The 20,936-nt window shown below is 47.4% G+C and overlaps 1 protein-coding gene across 7 annotated transcripts in view; it reads left to right on the plus strand.

Moving 5' to 3' along the window:
- LOC126519697 (USP6 N-terminal-like protein) overlaps window positions 1-20,936 on the plus strand; it is a 242,522-nt gene that overhangs the window by 206,364 nt on the left and 15,222 nt on the right. The window contains exon 17 of one of the 7 annotated variants that reach the window (XM_055065367.2): window positions 2,823-3,112. The exons of the other annotated variants lie outside the window; for them this stretch is intronic. The gene's annotated coding sequence lies outside the window, so the exon portion shown is untranslated. Of the gene's footprint in view, window positions 1-2,822; window positions 3,113-20,936 lie in introns of those variants that run through there. 7 annotated transcript variants of the gene reach the window in all.

Consider the following 20,936-nt stretch of genomic DNA (forward strand, 5'->3'; position numbering starts at 1 on the left):
GCAAAGCCGTCCCCATGCGCATTTGCACATGATTCATGCAGTCCTCTTTTTATTTGGGATATACCCATGCACTTCATCATCTTATAAAGCGAGATAACTGCGGCTGTCCCCGTCACAAAGTACCGTTGTATACCTCAGATTGTGCCGCTCCAATGATCGCCTGAAAAGTATGAGGGCAGCTTCCACCTCCATCTCCCCAGCTTTCTTATTAGTGTTCTGACACTTGTGGCCATTCTTCCAGGCTCCATAGGAAGGGTCACTCTCCTTAGGCCCCGACTCGCACCCAGCACAGAAATTGCTCAATACAACAAAGTCGAGCACAAGTCCGCTTAACAACTCGATCATGGTGCCGACACCGATATGGGACGTATGACCGCAGGTCATCCATGACCCGCCATAGGACACAGGAATGTTCCCGGTATGACCCTAGTTCAGTTCGGCGTAATGTTCGCAAACCGACCGTACACAGTCGCTCGTCAGGTTACATGCCGCGCAATCGGCTACTGGCGTCTACTTCGTCTTCACGTAGCTCTGCCACGTTTTTGTGTGAAGAGCCCGACGGCTGATGCCCATCAACGAGAAAACGTCAGTGAATGCGGTCTGTCAGTTCTCCGTTGCCTGCATGGCACGCATAGCCAAAACGTTCACAGCAAAGGGTTTCATTTGTTCAGCACTATGAACACGCGGCGAGCTCCACACCGACGCAATCTCTCCACAGTTTGCGCACATAAAACTCAGCTTCACAGCGAGTCTGTGTTCCCGCTCGTCTCGGACGATTTCTAAGGCACCATTGGAAATATTGCAGTTTGCAAACGTTAATAAAGTGTTCACGGCACTCAAATCCACAATCGTAAACGTAGCCCCACCAGGCGAGCAAAAAGCATCGTTGGTACTGTCACCCACGGACTCTCATTTCCTCTCCATCACTGGAGCGGAAGACCACTCCAATAGCTTTGCTTTGGCTTTCGCTTCCTCCTCCTCCAGCTCAGTGGGTTGCCCGTAGATCGTATCTTGCCGTACGCTAGCACTGGTCGAAGGGTCTGCGGCAGACGGACTTGTCCCAGTATGTGCAGCAGCCGATGCGGTTGTTAGGCCTGCTGTTGCTACATCGACGATTTCGGCATCGGACGTTGAGGTTGTGGCGTCCTGGGCATTTGGCAGTGTCGAGCAGCTTTTTTGAAGTTTTCGATGAGCATCCGTCGCACTTCTTTCGCACCAAACTTGTGCCGCGTCCGAAATTTGCGCCCCGTTTCAGACACCGCATCCTGCTTCCTCGCTGACACTGGGGCAAGATGGCGCGCCTCAATGCGCGGCTCCAAGCGTGGAGCAGACGATGGCTATTAGTTCCGCCAATCAGGAAGCAAGCTCAAGTCACGTGCACCAAGTGGCGAATAGGAGGGCGTTTTAGTACCTTCTTCGCCGCACTTTTTCAAAGTGGCCAATGGCTGAATGGGGCCCGTTCTGGCGGGAATTTGAAGGGAAAAGTCGGCTCTTTCAAGTGAGACCAAGATGACCGTGCTAGCACATGTGGAAGAGCATTGTGCCATTTCAGCACTAGTTCTGCCTGAAATTCAGCCAGTACATGTCGTATAAGGTGTCACTGTGGCTAAAATACTGATGTTATCGGTATGAAATTAACAATGTAGATGCAATAATAGCTGTACATTCCAAAAATGCAACAAAAAAAATCGAGTTCTATCGCGATTTTTGGTCGCCACAACCCGTGTCCCCCCTTAATACTATTTTGCCAGTGTGACGTTATTGATCACTGGAGGGCGCCACCGCGTCTGTTAATAAAAAGGCGCCCATGACTGGGCTATTCATGCATGGTATGCCCTCGACTGACGTGTTGTCCTTCACTCGTGGCCAGGAAATGTTCCCAGCCTGGATTATCACAGCCAGCACATGTAGTTGGGATGCTTCTTGACATTCTTTGCTTTTTTGTCTATGTTTGCTCACTTCTTTCGAGTACAACAATTAGTTGAGAATAAGAGTGTGAAAATACTCGATTATCACCGAATCAAATAGGGAACATACAAATAATTGTTTTGCGAATCGAATATCTGCTGCAATTGAACCTCGCAAGAAAGAAATTGCCAGGAACGTGAAAAAATTTGCATTCGCGAGAATTTCATTGTCACGAAATGAGACAGCACAGATGGGTAATGCGTCACAGAAGGAAAATTTACTGTCAGAATTCCGTTAGTCTGCTTTGGCAAGCTTGCTCGAGGATATAGAACCACATTTCCATTTCCTGACGCCATGCGCGCAGTGGAAGACGGTGTTTCCTTCCCGCTTTCCTCCCTTGTACGTGGGAAACTGAGCCGCGATAGTCGCCGCCCCCTCGGGCACGGTTGCGCAATATGCAGTTGCTGCCAGAGCACAACGCTGCTGCCTCCCCTCCCTCCGGGGTCTTTTGCGCGGCAAAAGGTGGTGCCTGAGATTGAGCCACGATCGTCGGTGTCCCTCACGTGCTTTCACTCGCACTTACACCAAGCGGCTCACAGTGATGACGACGGCGGCAAAAATGCACCTGGAATGTCCACATAATTGCTATCGCAGTAAAAGTAGGAGACATGATACGATTCGGCATCTGACACAATGTCTGGCACAATGGCACTCGCCTGATGCCATATCAGATGCCAGATCGTACCGTGTGTCTCCTACTTCATGGCAGCAAGTTCAGGGTGTGATCAGTGTGCGAGAAAAAGAAAAAAATGCACTTCATAATTGGAAAAGTGGGGATTGCATTCATTACGCGAGTGCATCCATTATGCGGGTAAATACGGTATTCTATATATTCGATGTTCGGACCTACGCAGTTCCCACATCACGTGTGCCGCAGAACCCCTCGTGCTCGGTGTGCCGCCCGAGCGAGCGTTTCACTTCGTTTTGGTGCGAAAGGAGCACCGAGCAGACAGGCCAGCCCAACGCTTCCCCGTCGGCCCGAGGCAAGGATCGCACATAGCGCACCAGAAAGCCACAATTCACAAAACGGCGCCATGCGGGCTGGACCCGCCACTGTCGGTACAAGTTTCGCCCAGATTGCGTTGTATTCGTGACGACGAACTTCACGCCCCTTCGAGACCCGTGAATCTAACCCACTTGCCTGATCTTGGGACCAATTGCCGACGAGCCGTCCATACAGACATATTAGCTGTAAGTGTTCCACGACGGCTTGCAGCCCGTTGCCACATCAGTCGGCGGCACATTTTCGTCACGGCACGCTGCCTAGGCCATTAGGGATGATGGTGCTGCTTCGTCGAGTGTCGGCGACTAACGTTACGGTTTGGTGCCGAATTGACGCAGACCTATTTGCAGCAGCCACTCGACACTCAGAAAGCTGACAAACCACCTTGGAAACAAAAGCGAGTGCACGGAAGGGCAACATAGTTGGCCACGGCCCTCACATTTGGGTCACACCGTAAGGTGGCCTCTCGTCCCCGATGCTGTTCATAGACGGCGTTCGTATAATTTTTATAGCTTCGAGCAAACGGTCGCACAATTTAAACGGCAAGTGCGAAAGATGCGTGTCACTTGTGCACGAATGGCACATTGAGGAGGGAGGGGGGAGACTGCGTTGCGCTAATTTCGTGACCCTCTAGATTTCGGAATCCGGCTGGCAAGACTGGTGGCAAGTTACGGAGAAACTGACAATGAAACAGCGTGGATGTCACCTCGTCTTTACTGTCGGCGCCAGCTACACACAGAGTGGTGATCGATTGTGTGATACGCGGTGCTTTCATCTGTAATGCAGATTGGCCTTACTACAGCCCAGCTGCCGTAAAGTTTAAATAGCCTTTGTGTGTTTCGAAGAAAAGCTGGAAAGCAAGACTTCCTGTGCAATAAATAAAACATTGCCGCAGAACACAGGTCCACTATTAAACTACGTTTTCAGTACAACAGCACTTCACTAAATCATTAGTTTCAGAGGGAAAAAAACACTTGGTTTTATTCAACAGGAATTCTATTGATAACGAAACATAATTTACAGACTTTCATATACTAGAACTGAGCTGTAATCACTGCTGGCATACTTATTTGACATTCCCTTTAATAAGAATAGACCATACTGTATATCTTGATTTTAGGGTTACTCAATTTAGTTATAGCTAGCTACAGTCATATTATATAATGTTAGGAGACTCCTGAGCATATGCAGCACGGTGTTTTCTTGCCCAAACGTTAGAAGCTTCAAATTGTTTTGAAGATCTTCTGAAATTTTATCAATATTTGACATTTTTTCAGTTTGATATTTGATTTAAAATTTACTTTTCCGTATTCGCACACCCTTAGTTGAGAGGTCTGTGCGTGTCCTTGTTTCCTTGCCTTCTGTCTTCATTTGTGTGGAATCGCCATATCACCACGAACATTCACCAACTTGCCCGTATTCTTATTTAATGAAGCTGTCGTGTCACTGCCATGGTGGCACAAATGCTGGCCATTGTGACCACACCCAACATTTGTGTGCTTTGAGACTAACTGCTTTCCATATGCACTTCGCTTGTTTGTTTCCTTGTTAGTGTGGCATTCATTTGTGGGTAATGTCCAAATAATGCACAGCCGATTTTGAGGCATGCTGTACTGGAGAGCACTGAAATAATTTTCACCACTCAAGGGTTCCTAGATGTGCATCAGCAAGTGCGATATACCCTAGTTCTTTTTTTAATCCACCCTCTAGGAGTGCGGTTGACACAGCTGGGAATCAAACCCTCGACTTCATGTTCAGCAGCTATGGCCAGCGAGCCACCATGAGAGGTCTTGCATGGCCACGTTATTGCCCACGCCATTGTGTACCCAGTTACCTGCTTTGCACAGGGAACGACTGAAAGGTCAGTTGCCACACGAAAGACTCAACTGCATGTACAGACTAGTTCACATACAGTGCAAGTTCATTAATTCGAGTTTCACAGGGACACTATTTGAGTTCAAATTAAACGAAATTGAAAATAACAAAAGTGATTGATAGAAGGTTATGCTATAGCTCAACTTCGATATAATGAAGTCGTAAAACTGGCAATTTGCTTTGTTGTATCGAAGTTTCATTGTATTGGAAATTCCACCTTTCATGCAAATAAATTGTCGCCAATTGGTTTTTCTTAACGGAAGGGGCCATAAAAGTTCTGCAAATTATCGGGCAATCGTACAAAGCAAATTCAAAGGAGGAAAATTTTTTAATTTTTTTCGAATTTGAAAGTAGGCTACAAAAGATACAATTTCCTGTCGTGTCGAGGATAGCTCCGCATCGGCAGCAGGAATTAAGCGAAATCAGCTACTCTTTTGCGTCCACTGCACCCCCACAACTGGTAGCGTCCCCTGCAGTAAGACGACGCTACCGAGAAAAACGCCGGAAGCAAGAAGCAAATGCTTCGTCGACCTCTAGCGTCAACGAGTCTCCGAAACTCTAGGTTACGCAACCTGAAATGCTAGATGCGTGGAAAGATGGCACATATCATGCCATGCCATCTCGGCACACCCACTAGTACACATGGAAGAGTATCTCGAAAGTGGAGTGCACAGGCTGCATATGCACTCAGCCATGCTGACAGCCACGCACAACCACGGCCGTGCTAGAAAAAGTGCCTTGCAACAGTCTGCCCTCCTCTCATTGTTCACATGGATAGACTGCACTCATCAGGCCACCACCATTCTTGACTCGCCCTCGCATACTTTCACTCGTACCAAAAGCGCACAGCGTGTGGGTCGCGATAGGATCTTATCACCCTTGGATTTTACATGAGCACCATGTTGATGTGCTTCGGCGGTCACTCTTTGTCGCGCAGCATGTGATTTGAGAGGTGCATTCACCGCTCGTAATTCAACTATTTGACCATCTGCGTCAGCAGAAGTTTCCATTTATTGTCTCTGTATTCCTTTGCTGTGACAGTGCAAATTTCGGTGTATTAAAATCTTGTGTAAACATACCTTGTGATATTGAGAATTTCGTTATATTGAAGTTCGTTATGTCAAGGTTTAAATGTATTTGACGACGAGAGGAGTGGGAGCACGTCTGCAACCGTGACTATTTATGAAAGAAATCCATGGTAATTTTCACCTTTTGTTCTCTGAAAGCGATTGCTGTAAGCTGATCTTCCGAGAGCTCGAATGTGTCAGAAAGCATCTTCCCCACTCTCTTGAAACCTGAAGAACAGCCATGCACGATTCAGTCCTTGCATCACCTGCGATAAAAAAAAGGCCGCACCGGTGCTTCCTCTACTTCATCTGCATTATTGTCATCTTCTGCCGCGTGGCCATTGCTGACTACTTGGGCAACGATGTCATTGTCTGTGAGAGTACTGCAGGTCACAGCGCAGCTGCCAACACTTACAAAGTCTGCGAAGTCCACATTGCCCAAGAATAAATGTACAGATGTCAGATCTCTAAACAATAACGCACAATCGTGGGGCCAGAGATGCCATCCTTGCCTTCCACTACGCTGCCGTTACTGTATCGGCGATATTGTGTACCATGTGCCACGCTGGTCAGGATGCATTTAGTTAGGCGCACAGTGTGTGATCTTGCTGATAACACCAGCGTGCCAGTGGAAGGCGCGGATGCCATGTCCTGCCACACATTTGGGCGTTAACAGAACTCACATCTGTACCTGAACAGGACACGAATGTTACACCCTCCGTTGGTCTCCACGGATGCCCACTGCGTTCGATGTCCTTAGCTGGTGGCTGTCGTGTCGCTTCCCCTGCCAATTTCTGCTGACTCACCTGTTGCTGTAGTGTCTCGTCAGACAGTCCCGTTTCTTTCAATAGTGCACCTAGGCTGTTACAATCCATTTCAAGTGATTGCACCCAAACAGTGGTTCATTACCCTCCAGCATTTGCCATTCAGCAAAAACATGGCGGCACATCCCCAGTGTAGGTCGGGTCGCCGCAACAGAAACTTCCCATGACACACTTCACAAGGCACTGACACAACAAAGTTGATAAAAAATGGCACAGCTCATTTCACTTGCTCGACCCCTTTGAGACTGGCAAGTTTCTCAATGGGCCAAATCGGCCGCATGCTCCACTGTCAATGCAACTAACCACTTGCAAAAAATAAATGTAAGAACATGGTGGCGATGACATAGTTTGGGCTCCTCTACTCTTTTACAGTACATGCAGTCCGCAAGAACATAGCCTTTGAGATCTGAGGGAGCTGTTGCTAAGGTGTGGATTGATGACGACGGTGATGAGCACGTCACGCCAACTGTCACTTAGCTGGAAACTGACCACCAGCACAAGCCAGGAGCCAGTCACAACGACGTGCAATTCGAATGATCCGTGACAGACCCAATTATTTTGCAAATTGACGACTTCTTTAATTACATGTAGTGCTGTGGAGCTTTGCCAGACTGTGACAGGTTGAAGTATCGAAAATTTTGAATTATTGAGGTGTGAAATAACCAGCTTTTGCTGTAATTACATATAAAACAGCCTCCATGTAAAATTTTAATTTAAAATAGGTGTTTTCATCACAATAAGCTTACAGAAATGCATAGTTGTTTCAGATAATAAAACTGGAAAAAAAATGCTGCCACTACCGCTTGCAGACAATTACCAACCCCGCAGCTTTGGCAAGGTACAAAATTGCTCCAATATTATGCCTTACAGTCAAACCTTGGTGATACAGTCGACTTCCGTTGTTGTGACTTTCACAAGACCAATGAAATTGATCGACTTATCCAGTGGATTTAATTTATCAAGATAAAGGAAAAAGTGCCAAAACACACCACTGATTCATTTGCCTGTATTTTCCTGATTCTAACACCCCCCAAATCAAGCAGGCGCCCACTTTCTATGTACCCAGAGTAGATTACTAACATAGAAATAACGTTAAAGCTTGTAAACAAGCAGAAATCTTAACATGCACCAGTATTTTTTAGCAAGAAAGATGTGCTACACAATGTCAACCGATTTTCGAAAGTCGGCTTTGTCGCACGGTTATTTAAAGTCAGCGTCTCCGCAATACATTTGTATTGTGTGGCAAAGCATACAAACTCCTCAAAGGTGGTTTTGATATTGGGGGCGAAGACGTCATATTATGCAAGCGCCTTGCTTGCATAGTATGAGGGATAATGCAGTGCTCTCCTCATAGTTTCGGCTGTCAGCGCTTGATAAAAACACCAAGCGGGAGCCCTCCTTATTTCTGTATTTCTGCATTTCTGTACATACTTTTGAACCGAAGGAAGTTTTTTACTATCACACTAATCATCTTGACCAAGTAGAAAGCACAGAATGGTTTACACACGCTATCTCTTTACTGAATACGTACAGTCAACACCCACTGCACACGGTCACCACGATGGTCCCCCAAACCGCTTTCTTTCGTGAAAGGTAGGCAATTGCTGAGAGCAAACTATGTGAAATATGTTCTTGTAGTGGGCTGCCTCTATAATGAAATGGAGCGTAACAGAATGAAGCCTCAATGCAGCAGTCACACGGGTTCGCAGCGGCCAGCTGCACTTCTGCATGCATGTCCGTACACAATGTTTTACTTTCACTGCCAACACCTTTTCGCACCGTTCTATGAGTTTAGGCTGTGGATTATGACCAGTTATTAGTAAACAACCAACCATTGTTGCATGGGCGCTATCAGAGCGGTTCAAAAATTTTGTTATAACTATAGGGACTTGGACACCGACGGCAACGTTTGATATGCCGTGGGGATGATTCAAACTTGTTTTTTTCTTCTGAATTCTTGGGCATTTCAATGCCTTTATTTCTCAAGTTGTGTTGTACTGCATGTTTATTGGTCTTCTCAGCGAGTTATTTCCCATTGCTTTTTTTCCTTAATCCAGTACATTGATTGTTTGGTGCTAACGCAAACATCAGCATATGCCATGCCCTTTTCTGAGCTTTTTACCGTTTCCTTACCGTTCCAGGGAACTTATCAGTATCTAGCATCAATAAGTTCACAGACCAGAGCTTCACGACATAAGCCGGGTAGTGCACACGGGCGAGCGTCTCAGTGCGCGCTTTCTGCTACTCACCGAGATCACAGCCCCTACGCCGTAACAGAAATTATCCTCAGGGAAGCACTTGCTGCCCACCTGAGTTGTAGCCGACGGCTGCTTGCCGGTTCTAAGTTTCGCAATGCAAGCTTCACGCAGCTTCTTGTCCTGCACGTACGTGTGAAGGTTGACACCGGACTCCATACCGTATGTCCGACACTGCGGCACCGAGCAGTAGCCTACAGTGTTGGACGCCTTAAAGGCCACCACTACCTATTATAGTGCTTTCAAGTGTTATCAAGTAGACACCCAAAGCGAGAAAACCTCCCCACTTAATCAGAATCGCAGTGTAGGTGGGACTTTAAGTTTTACGTTTTCAGCTCGCTGCGGCGCTGCCCAAGCAGCCGACACGTCCACTGTGTCCACGTGATCCCTCGTACCATGTCACACTGACGGTGGCACCAACTTCTCCCGTAGTGGAGCTCACTCCCAGTTGTGTCCGATTCCATTACCATGCAATTTTCAGCCCAATGCTCACTGGAAACAAAAAAAGCATGCATTGGAACCTGGTAAATACCGCCATCAGACATCATGAGCTACGGTCTTTTGCTTGAAATTCTTGCTGGGGCGGGTCAAAATAGGCTTTTTTGTGGCAGGAAATGAATGTGTTGGACAGATTCACCGTCCCCTAAGCTCCGCCAAGACAGATGCTCCCACTAAAGGAGGTACTATTAGGGTCACCATAGGGGTCAGAAACATGCACGCAAAGTGGCCAATTTTAGGATCGAAATTACAAAAGGTTGGGGTCTTAGAAATGCATGGGCGCTTACCGGAGTCTTCGATTTGAATTAACCAAAAAAGTAACAGGAGTCGAAATAATCTAAGTCTGCTGTATATCAAAATAAAAAATTTTTTAAAAAGATATTGACATGTGAACTCGTTTATCTTTTGTGGGTGAGTGCTTTTACCATCCACAAAATATTATCGCTCAGCGCAGGACGCGTCTCCATGTATTGGAAGTTTCTAGAATGTTATTGATGCTTCTATCCACTCTCTGTTGTTGCCGAACTTTGTGTAATCTGATTGCATGTATGCGCGACACGAATGGCGTAGAACTTTGTGGAAGGCATGTGGGTCCCAGCGATTACTCTGGAACATTCGATGACTGATCTATAAAAGCCAACACGCTTGACCCGCTGATCAGATTTTCGACGATCGCCGACTGTGTTCGCCGCTGTCGCTGTGCTTGAAGTGTAGCCTGTTTTTGAGGGCAGAAGTTCACCTAATAAGATGCTAGTTTCGTCTTTCTCAGTTTGGCTGCTTTCTTCACCGTCGCTACCACGTGACAATATTAGCAGGCTACAATATGTGCTTATAACGAATTTAGGATTTAGCAAAAGTATTTGTGTTGAATGCAACTTTGATGTAACGAGGTCTGAATGTACCCAATTTAGCGAAAGTGAAATTTCACTGTTCGCCTTTAACTCTTTCGTTACTGCTAGAAAAGTGTTCCTTTTCGGTGTTTTATGTTTTGACGTTACCTGCCGTGCTTGCTCAGTGGCTATGGTGTTGGGCTGCTGAACATGAGGTTGCGGGATTGAATTCTGGCCACGGCGGCCGCATTTCATGGGGGCGAAATGCGAAAACAACCGTGTACTTAATTCAGGTGCACGTTAAAGAACTCCAGGTGGTGCAAATTTCCAGAGTCCCTCACTATGGCGTGCCTCATAATGAGAAAGTAGTTTTGGCACGTAAAACCCATAATTTAATTTAATTTTAATGTTTTGACGTTTCATTTCCAGGCGTAGTAGTCACAACATATGCAGTTAAACCTGTCGGTAAATTGGGCACTTTGCTTTGGTACCCTAAAATTTTGTTATATTGAAGTTGACCTTTTATGCAAAAAATTGCAGTCGCCAATTGATTCCACACAGAAGTGGCCGCTGAATTTTCCAAATTATGGGGCAATTGAAAACAGCAAGTTTGTATGAGAAAAATATTGATTCTGTTGAGTTAGAGATTTGGCGACAAAAGATACTGTGTCGACGATATCTGCACATCGGTGGCACAAATTAAGCGAAGCCAGCCATGCTTTTGCGTCCACTCCACCCCCGCAGTCAATAGTGTCACCTGCGGTGAAACGACAGCGTCGTGAAAGGCACCAGCAGTGGGGAGCGAATGCTTTGCCTGCCTCTCGCTTCAGTGCGCCCCCGAGACTCGAGCCTCCAGGGATAAACTCGAGGGAAGAGGGTGCGCACAATGCCACGGCATTCCCATTCGCACGCATGGCAGATTACCTGGGCGTCACAGGCGTCCCATGCGTTCGGCTGACGGCCCTGAGCATCCACAGCCGTGCTAGGAGACGGCACTCGCCAAGCAACCGTGCTTCTCGGCTCGCCCTCGCATGCTCTCACTCGTACCCAAAGCATACAAAGCATAGGGCACGATAGGTTTTTATCCCACTTTGAAATTATAGGGAGCGTGACGCTGTTCCGCTTTATATGATCGCTTTGGCGCGAGCAAGGAAGGACGGAAGGGAACAAGGGGAGTGCCAATTACTTTCGACTGTTTATTATCTGTTCTCTTCCGTCCTTCCTTGTTTGCGCCAAAGCCATCATATTTATCGTCTAGTCGGCAATATGAACCGACTGGCCCGGCAACATGTACTTCCGCTTTGGTGTTCACGCGCGATTTGAGAGGCGCGTTCGCATGCAGCCGCTTGCAATTCAATAATTTGACCGTCTGCGTCTACGGAAGTTTTCGTTTATTGTCTCGGTATTCCATCACGGTGGCAAGAAAATTGTTTTATGTTGAAATCGTGTGTAAACACAGTTCATTATATTGAGGTCTTAAATTCGTAGTTTTCGATGGACAAAATATTATGAAAAGTTAAATACTTCATTGTACGGAGAATTTTGTTATGTTAAAGTTTATTATATCGACATTTAACTGTGTCGCTATACACAAAATTATATCCTGATTACTGATGTCTTGAATCGATGTAAAGGAGTAATAATTGCTCGAACAGTTTTTGAAAATTCTTATGTGAGGCTTCAAAGAGCACCTTGAGGAACACGAATGAGTATAATAATTCATTATTTTTGGTATCAGTATGGAGGGTTAAAAGAAAGCATGAAATATATACAAAATATGCACCTGGTTCCTAGTTCCCCACTTTTGTAAATCTGATCACGAAGAAAAATTGTTAAGATTTGTTGGCATCAATACTGTATTTACTCGCATAATGATCACACTTTCTTGTCAAAAAAATTGACGCAAATACAGGGCTGTGATCATTACGCTGGTTAAATTTCCCGCGAGAAAAAAAAAATGTTTTTCATCCCATGTTTGCTGCGGGATGACAACAGGTCAACAAATAGGCGGCTGCCACTGTGTGTAGTGCAGCACACCAATACAAAAATGGCGGCGGACAGAGCAAGCGGAACGCGCCAAACTCTATTCCTTTTTTTCTTCTCGTGAGTACATTACGTGCATTGAAACAGTTTCTTCTGTATCAGTAATGAATAATATCGTTAATATCAGCAAGTTTGCGGTACTAACGTAGCCATGTCCACTTCGAGGGGACAGAAACAGATAAGCGCGCTTAGCTGCCAGTGACATAGAAACACATGGCCAGCATGCTGCAGAAACTGCGGCATCTGTCTTCACTACTATCCTAATACAGCGCGTTTCCACTAAGGGTGGGCGAATATTTTACGTGTGTTACAAGTGTTGGCGTATGAATAGGGTACACTTCTAACGTATCAGTGTAAACATGGCTACTATCGTTGCGGCATCTGCGCCATCTGTCTTCACTACTATCCTAATACGGCACGTTCCTGGTAAGGGTGGCCGAATATCTTAGGTGCGTTACAAGCGTCGGGGTATGAATAGGGTACACTTCTAACGTATCAGTGTAAACGTGGCTACTATCGTTGCGGCATCTGTGCCATCTGTCTTCACTACTATCCTAATACGGCAGGTTTCTGCTAAGGGTGGCCGAATATCTTGGGTGTGTTACAAGCGTCGGGGTATGAATAGGGTACACTTCTAACGTATCAGTGTAAACGTGGCTACTATCGTTGCGGCATCTGTGGCATCTGTCTTCACTACTATCCTAATACGGCACGTTTCTGCTAAGGGTGGCCGAATATCTTAGGTGTGTTACAAGCGTCGGCGTATGAATAGGGTACACTTCTAACGTATCAGTGTAAACATGGCTACTATCGTTGTGGCAACTGCGCCATCTGTCTTCACTACTATCCTAATACGGCACGTTTCTGCTAAGGGTGGCCGAATATCTTAGGTGCGTTACAACCGTCGGGGTATGAATAGGGTACACTTCTAACGTATCAGTGTAAACGTGGCTACTATCGTTGCGGCATCTGCGCCATCTGTCTTCACTACTATCCTAATACGGCAGGTTTCTTTCTGCTAAGGGTGGCCGAATATCTTAGGTGTGTTACAAGCATCGGCGTATGAATAGGGTACACTTCTAATGTATCAGTGTAAACGTGGCTACTATCGTTGCGGCATCTGCGCCATCTGTCTTCACTGCTATCCTAATACGGCACGTTTCTGCTAAGGGTGGCCGAATATCTTAGGTGTGTTACAAGCGTCAGCATATGAATAGGGTACACTTCTAACATATCTGTAAACGTGGCTACTATCGTTGCCACTCGCAATTTGTTGCGTGCCCACAAGTGCAGATAAGAAGAATCGAAAGGCGCCTTTTTTGTCGTTGTTGGCCACAACCATTATAAAGCCTACACATAATAAAGGCAAGTTTGGTTGTGCCTCTTTTTGTCATGGAAGTGCGGAAAGTGATGAAAGTAATGAAATGGGGCATCTGCTTAAGAATGTTTGGTGCGTGCAGACCGCTTGGTTTGTCTTGAAGGGTCGTTCACGTAGCATTCGACAGATGGTAAGTGCGATCATTATTAGCTAGACTTGGCACACGACATATCGCTGTGGCAAGTTCGGGTTGCAATCGTTACATGGGAAATAAAAAAATCTTATTTTGATGTCAGGTGTGCTATCACTACGCGAGTGCGATCATTATGCGAGTAAATACGGTACCACCCATAGTGATGTTCATGCTGTGCAGGAAAGCAGTAGCTTTGCAGTAGTGAAAATGGGTAAGTTCCTATTGTACAGGGAGCGTATGTTTTTGCTCATTGCCGCAAGCACCTGGTTCATTCATTACTGCATTCTTTAAGCTCGCGAAGCAATGGTTCTTGTGCAGTATGAGCATGCAGAAGCCTCCTCATAATTGATTATTGAATTCGATCAGCTTTATTGTGCAAGTAAGGTTGTCTAGTGTGCATTCTACTGGCGCTGGAGCCTCCACCTGCTTTGTTCAATTCCTGTGCACTGCTGTACAGTAATGTGAAGTGTTATACAATATTGTACTATAATGATTAAGGATATGTGCACAGGCAGTGTTCAAAATGTATGAGGCTAGACTGCTAGTCAAGCTTTGGTTGCAGGTCAGTCTGAAATCGACTGCGGGCTCATGTGCGAGTGAAGGCCCCACTTGACGGAAAGAATTGCTCGTCATAGTTTGTATTCCTTGAGCTGTCAAAACACTCGAGGATAAAAGCAACCCATGGTGGGAAAAATAAAGTTGCACGTCACATTAGTCGAAGACCATCATCAAAATAACACCTACTCGTGAGCGTCCTTGTTTGAGACATCACTAGCACAGCCTAGACGTTGGATCGGAAAATTAGATAACTCGACTGTGATGTTGTTAGGACCGTCACGTTGCAAAGCGTGTGACGGGAGGAAGATGGAGGAGACGGTGCAAGATGAGCAAACACACAACAATTATATTGGACGGCACGTAAACACGAAGAATATCTTAAACTAGCCCCACACATACATGGTTGTTCGTAAACAGGAAAAAATAGTCTCACGAGGTTGCGGTTGAAGTCCGGAATGTGGTGAGGCGTAGAGTCCTTGAGGTGGGACACTCGCTGGTAGAGTGATGACCGGCGTGGAAGAGCAAACGCAGCCGCACGGTGCAGGAAAAGGTGGACGGCCCACAGCTCCGTAGAACAGGCCACTCGGTCGCTGCTGGTCCACCGTAGCACACACGCACCACAAGAGTATAACCACTGCACCGCATATCCGAGCACCGCACACTCGGTATGTATGAGTACACACGAAAATTACCACAGCACTACAGTTCCGAGCACCGCACACTCGGTATGTATGAGTACACCTAAGAATTACTACAACACTAGAGTTTGGAGCACCGCACGCTCGGCATGATGATAACATTGACAAGTCACAACACCACGATATAAGGTGAAAACAAAGATCCACAAAACTAACATGGCAGCAAATGTTGCTCGACATTAAAGCTACACCGGTTTGAGTTCATGCTTTTGAAACACCATGTTTAAAACCCCATGAGAGAGCGGTGCCGATAGATTCCCGTCGGCCGCCGATTCTTTTCCTTCAAACGGTAGGCATGATCATTTTCGGTGTCATCAGTCTGACAAGCAGCTGACACTTTCGTTAATGGCGGTGATATAAGGGGTCGTTCCTCATACTTCTTCAGTAAATTTATGTGGAACAGTGTCGCCCTTGTCCCGAGGTCAATAACGTAATCGACGTCATTTCTCCTCTCAAGTACAGTGAATGGCCCTTTCCACGTAAGAATCAATTTGTTGTTGTCCGAAGGTAGCAGTAGCAAAACCTTGTCTCCAGCAGCTAAATGACGTGGTCTGGCCTTCCGGTCGTAGTGTTTCTTCTGTAAAAGTTTCGCTTTTTGAAGCTCCTCCTTGGCCAAACGACAAGTGTCTTCAAGACGCTTCCGTAGCTCAACTACATACCCGTATGAAGTTTTTGCGTCATCATCAATATGATCACCTGTCCATAATTCTTTCAATATCGCCATGGGTCCTCTGACATAACGGCCATACAACAAGTCAAAGGGTGAAAAACCCAGGCTTGACTGAGGGACTTCGCGATAAGCAAAAAGCAAGGGTACCAAGTACCGGTCCCATTTTTTCTGGCTCTCTTGACACATTCATCTTATCATTTGTTTAAGGGTGCCGTTGAACCTCTCCACAAGGCCATTTGCCATCAGATGATATGGAGTTGTTGGCAACTGCGTAAAAGAGAGAAGACTGCTTAGCTCCTTCATCAGGCGTGACGAGAATGATGTGCCTCTGTCACTGATTATCTCCTGTGGGACTCCCACACGAGAGAACATCTCTAGAAGTGCCTCAGCTATTTTTTCTGTTTCACTGCTTGGCAGTGCCACAGCGTCAGGATACCGCGTTGCCATATCGACCATTGTCAGCACGTACTTACCGTATTTACCCGCGTATAACCCGCCCCTGCGTATAACCCGCACCCCTAACTTTGAACTCGACGGAAAAAAAAAAAAAAAACTCGCGTATAACCCGCACGTTTACCTGAAAAAAAAAAAAAATGAGCGCTAGAAAGATGCAACTCACACTCAGTGATCATTTCGTTTTCAGAACATTTATTCAAACGACCGCCACCACGTCACTGGTTATCCGATTCTTAATCGTCGCCGCTCTCACTACTGCCATCCGAGGCTTCATCGCCACTCTCAAAGACGTAGTCGTCCTCGGAACCATCCAAACTATTACTGATCGCACATTTTTTAAAGCTTTTGCGCACCAAATCGGCCGGTATCGCTTTCCACGCATCCACGATCCACTGGCACAGCAATGGAATATCAGGCCTTCGCACGCGTCCCGTCGGTGTGAGGGCGTAAATGCCGTCGGCCATCCACTGGGCATACAGCCGCTTCACGTGTGCCTTGAACGGCTTGTTCAGGCACACGTTGAGTGGCTGTAGCATGGACGTCATGCCGCCAGGTATTATGACGAGGTCGGTGCTGGTCTCGGCAAGGCGAGCCTTCACCGCATCAGTGCAGTGGCCTCTGAAGGAATCTAGTACGAGCATCGACCGGCGTGCCAGCAAGGCACCTGGTCTTCGCTCCCAGATTACTCGAAGCCAGTCACCGACTAGGCCACTGTTCATCCACGAATTTTCTTCCGCACGCACAACGATTCCTGGGGGCAGTGGAATGCTAGGTAGCGTCTTGCGTTTGAAAATGACATACGGGCGCAGTTTCGTGCCGTCAGCCAAAGCGCATAGCATGACTGTGCAGCGCAGCTTGGCATTTCCGCCGGTCAGCACGCTGACTGATTTGGAGCCCTTTTTTTCCATGGTCGTGTCCATCGGCATCTCAAAGTACACAGGTGTTTGATCAGCATTTCCCACCTGAGACAGCAAATAGCTGTGCTCCTTCCGAAGTGCGATCACATATCGTTGAAAGTTCAACAACTTTTCCTCGTAGGCTTCAGGAAGCCGCTGGCACATGGTTGTTCGCCGCCGCATAGAAAATCCATGTCTTCGCATGAAGCGCTGAAGCCATCCACGGCTTGCACGAAACTCGCGTGGAATGTTCAATTCCCGGGCCAACTTCAGGGCTTCCATTTGCGCCATCTCAGTCGAAACAGCGTGGCCACGACTTCTCTGCTCCTCAATGAACTTCGCAAGCTGCGTCTCGAGGTGGGGGTACGCGCCAGTCTTCGGACCCCGAAACGCTCGCCTGTCCCGGTTCGTTGCTTCGAGACTCTCTTTTTTCTTCCTCCAGTCGCGAATGCACGACTCGTCAACGTCATGCTGTCTTGCAGCAGCTCTGTTGCCGATTTCTTCGGCAGCGGCTATAATCTTTAGCTTCTCTTTCGCTGTGAAACACTGCCGTCGAGTCGCACTCATGATGCCAAAACAAAGCAGGCAAACAGTGCAAACTGGGGTAAGTACACTAAACAGCGCCTAACGCGAGGCTCAACAATGCTGGCCTTTCGTTGGCCCTTCATCGGCTTGACAAGCATCGATGACGATGGGGATGGCGGACTACACGGGGAGGCCGCCACACATTGCGGTGAAGTCGACCCCCCTCTCCCAAGGAAAAAATTCGCAGATAACCCGCACCCCCACTTTTTAAACGCGTTTTTTCACATTTTGGTGCGGGTTATACGCGAATAAATACGGTATTCCCTTTCTCTGACATGGGAGTTAATGGTCCCACAATGTCAATGGCAACTCTCTTAAACGGAGTATCAATGACGGGAGTATTTCCCAATGGTACTCGACCTATTAAATGTTTGGGAAAAGTCCTCTGGCACGTATCACACGATTTAACAAATCGCGTGATGTCTGATTGGAATCCAGGCCAGTAGAACTCTTTGCTCACACCGTCTGTGGTTCGCTTTATTCCTTGATGTCCGGCAAGGATCCCTTCATGAGCCATTTTCATCACAATATGATGAAGGCTTCTGGGCACGACAAGCTGTTCCATTTGTTTCTTTGACCGCAGTGTGTATTTTCGGTAAAGAATTCCCTCCTTTACAAAGAATTGAATGTCGGCGAACCTCGTCTTCATCTCTTTGTCCACTGCTTCAAAGCATTTACGTAGACTGCTGTCCTCCCTTTGCCTGCTTTTCAAGTCGATTGGGCTGATGTCTAGGGGGTTTATAGCTGGTACTGGTAACGAATGCGAACCTGATCTTGTCTGTCTTGTTGTCGCTGCCACTTCCGACTTGTCCCTGGTTTCTCTAGCAGCCGATGATAAAATGTCAGCAGAGATAGATTCATTGGTAGAACAGTTTCCACCTTCTCTAAATGATTCATCCGGAGCGCTCGGTGTATAAAGATGCCTTTTCCATTCATTGTCAGGATTGGAGGCATTCCGTACACCTTTCACATTTCCCAGGACAATATCATATAAAGGATTGTCCATGCATAAAACCCTAGTCTTGCCTGTGAAGAACGGTGACGCGATCTCCACGGTTGCTTCAGGTAGCTTCAACAATCTTCTATCCAGAAGACAGACCGAGGAAATTTTTCCTGTCAACTTACTGTCTGGTACAAGGGACCTTTTGACAATAATAGTCGCATCCTGTATCCTGAAGACGGTAGCGGGATGTCCTTCAAGCACACCTTCGGCAGTAGGCATAGACTTTTCGTCTCGTTTATGCGTTTGCGTTCTCCCGCGTTCCGAACTTCCGGGAACTCGACGCAAGGTCTGTGTCTCTTCGGTTACTGCCTTGGACATGTCTACTTGCTGCATCGAGCACGAAGCCTTCTCAGTACTGTTGGGTTTTTTGGGGCAATCACTCGTCTTATGCCCAGTGCGGCGGCACTTTCCGCAAACAGATGTATTTGTATTTGAACCCTTCGTATTGGTCCAGCAATCAGCAGCTCTGTGACCGCGTTTACCACAAAGAAAGCAGCGTGGTCTTTCCTTCTCTTCTTGTCGCTCAGGAGTTCGAGCTTGACCTGGTGGCTTGGTAGGTTCTCTCTCGTTTTTACCTTTGCCAAGGTTGACTAACCCTTGCGCCTCCAGGTAATGATCAGTGGCTTCCGCTAGCATGTCAAGTCCCTGACAGTTCCTCTCTCTCAAAAAGACTGCCACTTTCTCATGGCAAGTCATCAGAAACTGTTCTGAGACAATCTTGTCCCGCAGAGCATCGTATGTCCGGTCCGTATTGGCCATTTCTTGCCAGTGATCGAAATATCCCAATAGACGACCGGCAAACTGTCTACCAGTTTCGGAATTATCGGGTTTCGCCGACTGAAACTTCCTTCGGTAGCCTTCCTCTGTGAACCTGAAGCATTGCAAAAGCGTCTGTTTTAGTGTCGCATAGTCCATGGCATGATCCGGTGCCATTCTGCCGACAACACTCAGAGCTACGCCTGTCAAACAGAGGCTTAGCGATAGGGCCCATTTGTCTTGTGGCCAGCCCTGGCTCGTTGCGACGCGCTCAAATCGCTGAATGTATGCATCCAACTCATCGCGTTCTTCATTAAATGCTGGGATTAGTTTGTGCGGACTTTGGTAGCTCTCGGTAGCACCTGCGTGCACACTCTCTGTAAGCTGCTCAGTAGTCATGCTACCCGCTGTCGCATCTAGCTCCCTCAACTTTAACTTGAGCTCGAGCACTTCCCTTTCCGCCTTTAATCTAGCTAGCGCTTCGGCATCAGCTTCTTTTGCTGCATTGCGTTCAGCCAGACGTGCTTCACGCGCTTCTCTTTCGCGTGCGCGCTCTTCGTCTAGCCATTGATTTAGTGCCTGGCCAGTGAACCCCAGTTCTTTTCCAATTGCCGTAAGCTTGTCTGTCTCCATCCTCACCCGTCAGACACGCATATGCAATGTGCTGCTCTTCTCTATAGCGTAAGAGCAGTCCTGTCGCGGACGCCAGATATGTGATGTTGGTTAAGACCGTCACGTTGCAAAGCGTGTGACGGGAGGAAGATGGAGGAGATGGTGCAAGATGAGCAAACACACGACAATTATATTGGATGGCACGTAAACACGAAGAATATTTTAAACTATCCCCACACATGCACGGTTGTTCGCAAACAGGAAAAAATAGTCTCACGAGGTTGCGGTTGAAGTCCGGAATGTGGTGAGGCGTAGAGTCCTTGAGGTGGGACACTCGCTGGTAGAGTGATGACCGGCGTGGAAGAGCAAACGCAGCAGCACGGTGCAGGAAAAGGTGGACGGCCCACAGGTCCGTAGAACAGGCCACTCGGCCACTCGGTCGCCCGGTCACCCGAACCTCGCGCGTAGAAGCGGGTTCCAAGATGCCGGCAGGCCGACCTGAGGCCTCGTGCAAGGCAACGACCTGAGGCGCTCCTCGTCTCGACGACGGACGCTAGCTCTCCCGAACCTCGCGCGTAGATGCGGGTTCGAGGCTGCAGCAGGCCGTTCCGGGGTCTCGTGCCGTGCAACGACCCGAGGCGTTCCCTGTCCCGAAGATGGACGCTCGTGTCAGGTGGACCTCACCGGTAGATGTGGGTTCCGTAGGCCCGGCGGCCCTAGTCGTTCCGGCGTTCCAACCATCTCCGTTGCGCGAGCCCCTTCTCATGTGCTGCTCGAGCCTCCTTTGTCTTTCTTTTCCTCATGTTGAGGCCGGCCGCAATGTCGTCT

This window comes from Dermacentor andersoni, chromosome 10, assembly GCF_023375885.2.
Source record: "Dermacentor andersoni chromosome 10, qqDerAnde1_hic_scaffold, whole genome shotgun sequence".
Lineage (NCBI taxonomy): Eukaryota > Metazoa > Arthropoda > Arachnida > Ixodida > Ixodidae > Dermacentor > Dermacentor andersoni.